Source organism: Rhinolophus sinicus, unplaced genomic scaffold, assembly GCF_036562045.2.
Source record: "Rhinolophus sinicus isolate RSC01 unplaced genomic scaffold, ASM3656204v1 Contig260, whole genome shotgun sequence".
In the NCBI taxonomy this organism is placed as follows: Eukaryota; Metazoa; Chordata; class Mammalia; order Chiroptera; family Rhinolophidae; genus Rhinolophus; species Rhinolophus sinicus.
Window position 1 is genome coordinate 896 of NW_027424059.1, and position 7316 is coordinate 8211.

Here is a 7316-nt window from a genome sequence, read left to right on the forward strand (position 1 = left end):
GTAGTCTCAAAAATTCTACAATAAGCAGGTACTAATTTTGAAGTCAGATATGAATAAAGACCAATTGAAAGAAACAGAATCCCCCATCTCCCAAGACAAAGTTGTTCCTTTTTTGCTTTAAGACAGAAAGCAGCTGCCTTTCTAAAATTTAAGTGAAGGAAATATTGACCCACAGTGAAATGACTGCCAAGGTTCAGGGAGCCTGTTAATGGGCCTGAGAGGTCCTATGACTCCAGGCTGACTGATGGGCTAGGGACCACTAACGGCAAATTGAATTTCTAGATCACCGGCTGCCTTCATGGCTTTCTGATGTCACCAGAACGGTAGAGTAGACACACCAAGTGCCATACAAACATAGGAATGCTAAATCATCATTCTTCGAGATTCAATGGAATATCTGTTTACAAAGTAGAAAACTATTTACAAAGTACTCCAAATTTTGCACATTTGAATTGTAAGTTTTTGCTGTGTGTGTGCGCGTATGTTTTTTTTACTAGTAACATGAACAGGTGAAGTGTTCTTTATTTCATTCATGAAATAAGTAAAGGAAGATTGTGATTTTTGGTTTAGGCCACTCTAGATATACTACACTCAGAAAAGACTACATTGCTCACTCCCATTCTTGCAGAAATAAAGCTGAATATGGCAAGGCTCGCTCCTGCATGTTAGAAACACTAGAGTATAGTCTATGATTTGCCATGAAAAATGTAGAGGGAGAGAAGCAGGTAAGAAAAGTATTTTCTCTCTATAAAAAGATCTTTTTTTTTCAGAAAGGAAAACTAATTATGTATATATCCTCTTTATCTTGTTAAATGTGTACTTACAAATGCAACCGTTTATTCACACCCATTTTTAAAATGCCCGCTTGGTAATGTCACTTTGCTAGGACCAGATAAATGACATTTTGTTCTCCGTGGATGTTATGTAGTGAGAAAGGTAAATGAAAGAGAATGTTAGAATATGATGAGTAGAGAGATACATACAAAATGTGATAAGGGCTTTGCAACAGAGAGAGTCTGACTGAGGTAGCATTTCCTAAATTCACGTTCCCAAAGAACGTGAACTCATTGAACTGACCTCAAATTAATCAAAATTATCTAGAAGTAACTTTGAGAAACACCCACGAGTGTTTGTGGCTCACATTAACATATCGAAGGACATGCAAGATCCAGAAATAAACAAAAATCTGTGGAACTTTGTACAACTCAGTATTTCCCCAAAATGTGTGTCCACAACTCAGTATTTTTATAGAATGTGTGTCCATGGAACCCTCTTTTCTGCAATCCTTTATAAAAAGTTCAGGGCTCCTCTGGGTTGAGGGACACACTTTGAGCAATCTCTATTGAAAGTGTACACTAAATGGAAAAAAACATTTCTTAATTCAAAACATTGGCTTAATTTTTGAAGGTTTTCTGTCTTGAAAAATAGAATCAAATCACACCTTTAACATTACATCAGCTTCTTTTGTGTGAAGCACTCCAGCTACCGCTTTCTGATACTTTCTTCTTAAAAGACTGGATTTTCAACAAAGGGGAAAATCTGTGATATACTCAGTGTTATTTATAGAGAATATGAACTATCAAGTTCCTGGTAAGGCTTGGCCTTATTTATTCCTTTTATTATGGATGACATCTAACAGCAGAGTATATGTGGCCTTTCATCCTTTTTGCCTTTTGAATTAAACAGGGTGCTAGAAATATGATGGTATTATTTCTCTTTTCCTAATATCCCTTGTCCAAATACTGTCATTAACTCCAAGGTGTTAATGAAGTCTGTTATTCATCCATATGTTAATTTAAGAAATCTTTGCTGAGGCGCTGCTCTGTTCCAGGCACTATTCTAATATTGGATATATGAACAGTGTGAACGAGACTGACAAGCTTGTAAACGTACAACCTAGTGGGGAAGATAACCAATGAACACAAAACAATTAACAACATAATCTCAAACAGTGCTAAATGCTATGATTAAATCAAAACAATAAGCTAAGGATTTTTTTCCTCCCAGTTGAGGTGAGCACTATAGATTGGTGACCAGGGAGGGCTTCTCTGTGGAGGAGACATTTGAGCTGGGAACCAAATGGCAAGGAGCTAGTTGATTTTTCTGGATCCAGATAAATGGGCACAAAAGAAACTAGAGAAGTCTGGAGTATTCTGGGTCTATTTTCATTGGCTATTTGTCAAGTGGGCAACTGAAGCTCTTCTCTGTTTCTGTCTTGTTGATGCTTTTGAAGCCCTTCTGGAGAACAGTGTTTCTAAGTGGTATACATTTGGGTCTTGTTAAGAATAAGAGCAATTTGAAAGAACAGTTGCTAGTATTATATACTGGATATCTAAAGAGCTTTGGAATTATACAACTGTTGAGAATTCAGTTCAGATTCAAAACTTATCTCCTCAGTGGTAGTCTATGATTCACCCGATTTGGCCCCCATCACTCTAAGCTCCTCCACAGCCCCCCTTGGCACATTATGACTATTAACTAATTTTTATCTGAATCAGTTTCCTTTTCGAGGAAATGTTAGTGTTGGTTTATCTGTAGAAATAATAAATTCCAAGTTGAACAGTCACTGAATTTATGAATTTAACAACAACCCATATGGATTATAGAATTCCTATAATAACAAATACATTCAGGAATAAACAGAATAAATCACCTAACTTACTATTAAAATCCAACATTCCTTGTTTTCTTTTTTTAAACACAAGTAGGAGGGTGATTTTATTCATCAACACCTCAACAACACAGACTGCAAGGAACAGGAATTTAGATTAGCAAATTCTCTGTACGCTAACGAACTCTTTCTTCTTTACTGACTATGCTGGCAGTCTGGCTGGGAGGAAAAACCTGATAAAATCAAGATCCCTTACCTCTCCTCCCATCGCATTGCACCCCATCTCACCAGCCAGAAACAGAAGTCTTATAAAGAGGTCTTGAGGAAAACATCTTGTCCTGGTTTTTTCTGTGCTAGTGGGCTTGCTGAGTACATCGTTGGCCTGGGATACAGGCAGAGTTCAAACCAAGTCTATGTTGTCAGGCTCCTGGTCTCCTTTTATTTGGAGTACTCTGACTGTGCCCTCTCTGATTAAATACTGTAGAGGCGACTAGTGTTCCCATAAGGTGGCCAAGATGTGGTAGAGTGGCTTATCTTTGATTCTGGCAATCTCTTGAATTGTGTGCAGGGCCATGCCTGGGTGGGCATACTGGCAAAGGCTTTTGGGAACCCCACGAGGAAGGAAGTAGGGAGCATCAGTTTCACGACAATTCTCTCCAGTGGAATCTTTTTCAGAGCATCCGGCCCTCAGAAGCTGAAGTGTAAGTCAGGACTGCTGTGAAGCCCACATACATATTGGGAAAGTACTTCAAAAGGGGCTCAATGACTGGGTAACTGTTAGTGAAGCAGTGCCTATGGATCTTGTAGTCAGGGGGCACAAATTTTTTCATGATGTCCAGCAGATCTTTGTCAGCTTCTCGGCAGTGGATCACCAAGGGCTTCTTTAGAGACACAGCCAGCTGCAGCTGTCTTTCAAATATCTTGTGCTGCTGTCGGATAGGTGTAGTGCACTTATAAGAGTAATCAAACCCATTTCTCCAAATGCTATAGCCTTGGGGTGCTGTAAGGCTTTCAAAAGATTTCTTTCATGATACTCACTGTAGAATTTTGCAAAATGGGGGTGACAGCCAAAGGCTCCCCAAACCAGATCGTCTTTCAACAGATTCTGCCATAGGCCATCCCTTAATATGAGGATCACAGAAATCAGTGATGCAGCCCTGAAATTCCTTAGGGAAGGAATGGCTGTAAATTTTCTGAACTTGGTAAAGGTCCCTTTGAAAGACAACTTGGAATAGAGCATGTCCAAGTGACAATGGGTATCAATGAAACCCTCTTTTAGCCTTTGTTCCCAGTGGCTCTTTAGTGAGGGAACTAGATGCATGTCTTCCCCAAGTACATGATGGTGTCTCCTCTTGGAATGTTCTTTTCTCCTTCATCTTGCTTCTGAACTTCTGGGAAAACGAAATGAACTAGAATTCTGGGAATGACCTTTCTCTGATGCCTTCAGGTCTCTGGACCAGTTCTGGGAGCGCACTGTACAGCTCGAGGAATAATTACTGGAGAAGCTGCGGCGGCTCTTCCCAGCCTGCAATATATTGTTGTTGCTGCTACCCAGGCAGGGATTTTGAGAAGGCTTGTGACTGCTGGTTTGGTAGCTGGCATAGTCATGCAAAGCACCACTGTACAAGGGCGCTGATATATGACACGGTCAGTGGTGAAGGATGAAGGCTTTGAAACTCTGGAGAGACTCAGTGAGACTGGCTTCTCCTGGGAAACTCTGGCTGCAGAAATCTCATCCAAGTTAGACCAGTCACTTCCTGAAGAGGGGTGCTTAATCACCACTCTCCTTTATGCTTTTGGATTTCTGAATTAGCGGCATGCTTGTCTAGAAATTTTAGGGCTGGAGAGCCTTTTTCAAAAATGACTGCTCTTTGGTCACCAAGTGGCTTCATACTGGGTTTCTTTTGAGGATCTGTAAGCACTACCCTGTCAAGGTAGTCACTCATCTTTATAACTGTCTTTTCCTTCTCTGCTCTGACCTCTGGGGCTGAAGGTTTCTGTTTCTGAGGACTAGAGAAGGTGACAGTCTTAGCTGGTCTTTGTCCATGCTTTCCTGTGCTCTGTTTTGCACTAGTGGCAGCCTCTCCCTTTCCTTTTGACACTGATTTTACCAACATGCTTTGGATAGACATCCCGTAGGTCACTGAGGAGCCTTGGTGTCTCTGCCTGCCTCTCCCTCTCTGGACCGTGTTCGGTTCCTCAGTGTTACCATCTTGACCCCCAGCTTTGGCTGCAAATTCAGGGTTCATGGAATTACGGGAACTGTGTTTGGAATCAAATCTAAAGTTGCAGGCATCCTCTAGAGAACCCATTTCTTCTAGAAAGGGGCTGGCACAGCGTGTAGGGAATGGCACAGATGAAATTTCACAGACAAAAGGAACCCGGAATGCTCTGAATCAGACAGTCTTTAGAGGGCGCTCCACCCACACCTGGGCCTGAGGAAAGGGAAGAGGAGGAATTTCCTTGGTGGGATGAGCCCCAGGAAAACTTCCACTTAAAAAGGCCAAAAGGTACTCCTTCTGGGCTTTCAGGCACTCAGGGCTGCTGGCCTCTCCCGAACGGCGATGTCGAACTATGAGCTGGACAGCCGGAAGGGGCCGCGCTACTGGGATCCCAGAAGTGTTTGATTTGCTGGGGGATCCTACCTCTGTGCCGCTCCTGTGGTACCGGACTATGCTCGCTCCGACAGCTACGGACCGTTCCTGGTTCTTTTACCACCCCATCATAGTTTACACTGTTCCAGAGATTTCAAAGGCCTTCCACTGAGTTTATGATTCCAAAGCGCTTTGGAAAAGTCGCAAAAATGAAACCTACCGAAGGCTTGGATTAGCGTCCAAGCCTTCGGTGTGTTTCCGAGATTACTAACCACGCTTTTCCACACAAAGCACTTCCGGTATGACAGAGCACTTCTGGGATATTAAGACACTTCCGGGGCACCATAAACCTCTTCCGTTTGATTTAGGAGAACTTTCCAAGATATAAAAGCCCTTAAAAAGGCTGCAGGTCCTGTAGAGACCACACACTGGGCACCCCTGAACTGGGCTTTTGGACTAGAGGTATAGGCCTCCACCAATTTGTAGAAGGGCAGAGCAGAACCCAGTACCAGAACGGAGTGGGAGGGGTGCAGGGAGCCGAGGCGGAAGGGAGTGGAGAGGGGGGTGCAGGGAGCAGAGTGGGAGGGCGCAGGGCACAGCTCACCCGGTCCACCAGTCCTGGCTACCAGAGCGGAGCCCGTAGGAGGCAGGGTGCAGCCACCCGTCCTGGCCACCGGAAGCACTCCTCCTAATCAGCGGCCCTCCACTTCCACCTCAGGTCAGTCCACCCCTCAGCTGCCGCTTCCCTGCTCCCCACTCCCACCTCTGGCCACGGAAGCACTCCCCTAATCAGCGACCCTCCACTTCCACCTCAGGTCAGTCCACCCCTCAGCTGCCGCTTCGCCCCTACTCCCTCTCCCACCTCTGGCCACGGAAGCACTCCTCCTAATCAGCGACCCCTCCTTCCACCTCAGGTCAGTCCACCCCTCAACTGCCGCTTCCCCGCCCCTGCTCCCCACTCCCACCTCTGGCCACCGGAAGCACTCCTCCTAATCAGCGACCCCCTCCTTCCACCTCAGGTCAGTCCACCCCTCAACTGCCGCTTCCCCGCCCCTGCTCCCCACTCCCACCTCTGGCCACCGGAAGCACTCCCCCTAATCAGCGGCCCCTCCACTTCCACCTCAGGTCAGTCCACCCCTCACCTGCCGCTTCCCCGCCCCTGCTCCCCTCTCCCACCTCTGGCCACCGGAAGCACTCCTCCTAATCAGCGACCCCCTCCACTTCCACCTCAGGTCAGTCCACCCCTCAACTGCCTTCCCTTCTCCCCACTCCCACCTCTGGCCACCGGAAGCACTCCTCCTAATCAGCGGCCCCTCCTTCCACCTCAGGTCAGTCCACCCCTCAGCTGCCGCTTCCCCGCCCCTGCTCCCCTCTCCCACCTCTGGCCACCGGAAGCACTCCTCCTAATTAGCGACCCACTCCACTTCCACCTCAGGTCAGTCCACCCCTCAGCTGCAGCTTCCCGCCTGCTTCCCACTCCCACCTCTGGCCGAGATGACTGCTACCCTAATCCGGCAGCCCAGCCAGGTCTCCACCAGAGTTGTCACCATTGCTTGCTATTTGTTCTTTTCTCTCCCCCATTCTTTTCGAAAAATGCAGTTAATAGTTTTTAAATCATAATTCAAATATAGATGCTTTCAAAGACATATTTATAATTGTATTTGCCATTTTCAGTCCTGCGTTTTTTTTCCACTCAATATTTCTGCATATCAGAATTTTTCTTATTGCTGCATAGTTTTCAAAAACCTCCTACTAGTACCTTCATCAAAATCCAGGAGTAAGTAGATGTGCCATAATTCACCAGATACTTCCCTTTTTGTTAACTCTTTATGTTTCCTTACTCTAGTTTTTTTTTCTCTAATAAAAGAAAATGCTGCAAAGAACGTCTTTGCATGTATGTTTGTCCATTTTTTGGTTTGTTTCTTTGGGCTACATACCCAGAAATGGAGTTCCTGAGAAGTATAGTAATTTCAGAATGGCTCCTCATAGCACCAGATTGCCCAAGAAGAATTGTAGTAATTTAACATCCCATCCATGCTGAATAATCCTACCAGGTCCATTTAATAGGAGAAACAAATTCAGTGCCTCACTTATTTTAATTTGCATTTAAC

At 44.9% G+C, this 7316-nt stretch overlaps 1 pseudogene; it reads right to left on the reverse strand.

The window, feature by feature from the left end:
* Window positions 1-3101: 3101 nt before the first annotated feature.
* Window positions 3102-5319, reverse strand: LOC141569940 (putative deoxyribonuclease TATDN2 pseudogene; annotated as a pseudogene).
* Window positions 5320-7316: the final 1997 nt, after the last annotated feature.